This window comes from Helianthus annuus, chromosome 1 (assembly GCF_002127325.2).
Source record: "Helianthus annuus cultivar XRQ/B chromosome 1, HanXRQr2.0-SUNRISE, whole genome shotgun sequence".
Classification (NCBI taxonomy): domain Eukaryota; kingdom Viridiplantae; phylum Streptophyta; class Magnoliopsida; order Asterales; family Asteraceae; genus Helianthus; species Helianthus annuus.
This window is the reverse complement of record NC_035433.2, coordinates 105,325,128-105,326,664: the sequence shown is the minus strand read 5'-3', so window position 1 is coordinate 105,326,664 and position 1,537 is coordinate 105,325,128. Positions and strand designations below refer to the sequence as shown.

Sequence of the window (1,537 nt, the reverse complement as noted above, 5' to 3'; positions counted from 1 at the left end):
CTTTTTAATTTTTGAAGAAAGGGCCTCGATTTGGGCTTGTAAAGAAGTGCTTTCATCAACCTTATGGGCGCCCGTGGCAATAGATTTATTGCCTCGGGGAGTGTGCCACTGAAAATTGGTTTGAGCAATTTCCTCGATTTGATTGTATATTTCATGTGGGTGGCGATTACCTAAAAGTCCCCCGGAGCTAGAGTCAAGTGTTTGTCTCGTGTGTGGCAACAACCCATTATAGAAGGTGGATACTTGTTGCCATACCGCAAGACCGTGATGGGGACACTTTCGCGATAGCTCCTTGAACCTCTCCCAAGTTTCATATAAGGATTCCCCATCCTCTTGTGAATATATATTAATTTCAGTCATTAATTTAGCCGTTTTAGCGGGAGGGAAATACTTATATAGAAATTTTTGGGCAAGTTCATCCCAGGTGTTTACCGAACCAACTGAGAGGGCGTTGAGCCAAGCTTTTGCTCGGTCTTTTAGCGAAAATGGAAACATTTGAAGGCGGATGGCATCATTTGGTGCTCCATTGATCCGAAAGGTATCACATATTTCTAAGAAAGTAGTAATATGTAGATGGGGATCCTCGTCCGCAGGCCCATGAAAGGTTGCGGAGTTTTGAAGCATTTGTATCAAATGTGGCCGAAGTTCGAAGTTATTGGCTTCAACATTCGGTGCATGGATAGCGGCGCCGAGATTACCTACGGTGGGTCGTAGGTAATCCATGAGGGTACGTTGGTCCGCCATTGGAAGTGGGTCCCCCGAAACCTTCTCTTGCTTTTTAGCTTTAAGTCTTTTTCTGAGAAAGCGTTCGGGTTCTTCTAGAGGTTCTTTTATGTCTTTATTAGAACTGGAGCTCATACACTACGTAGAAGGTTCAGATGTGGCGTCTGGTTCCAAATTCTGCAATAAAAACAGAAAAGAATGTTGGTAAGAAAGTTCACCACGGCCCCGTGCTCACTGAACACGGCCCGTGGTTGGAGATACAGCGATTGTTTTCCGAATCCCTGTTACTGGAAAGTTGGACACGGCCCCGTGTTGCACCGACACGGCCCCGTGCGCAGCCCTCTGTAACTCGGAAAATAAAAACTGCCAGTGATACTGCTGGGCACGGCCCGTGTCCGACCAGGCACGGCCCGTGCTGAGCTCTGCATAAGCTGAAAAATTAAGAAAATCCTAAAAAAATAAAAAGAAAAATAAAAAAAAATTGATTAGACCGTTGATTCCTAACTTTCTTAAAATCCTTGTGTCCCTGGCAACGGTGCCAAAAACTTGATGTGCTTGAAGTGTGTTATATTTTAGGTATATATTTTAAGCCCTTTTTACACTTTTTAGCAAAGTTTTAAATTTATAAAACACGATATTTACTAACACTAAACAAACATATGGGCAAGTGCACTAATCGTGGACGTAGTATAGTGTTGGTAAGATACCGAGGTCGTCCAAGGACACAAGAGCTTTTAGTACCGGTTTATCCTCAACGTCTAATCAAATCAAAATGTTAGAAAAAGGTTTTAAACTAAGAAAATAAAACTAACTA

At 42.7% G+C, this 1,537-nt stretch overlaps 1 non-coding gene across 1 annotated transcript; it reads left to right on the top strand.

Moving 5' to 3' along the window:
- Positions 1 to 259: 259 nt before the first annotated feature.
- On the top strand, positions 260 to 366 carry LOC118482827. The gene has a single exon (XR_004868949.1). It is a non-coding gene; the product is annotated as a small nucleolar RNA R71 (small nucleolar RNA).
- Positions 367 to 1,537: the final 1,171 nt, after the last annotated feature.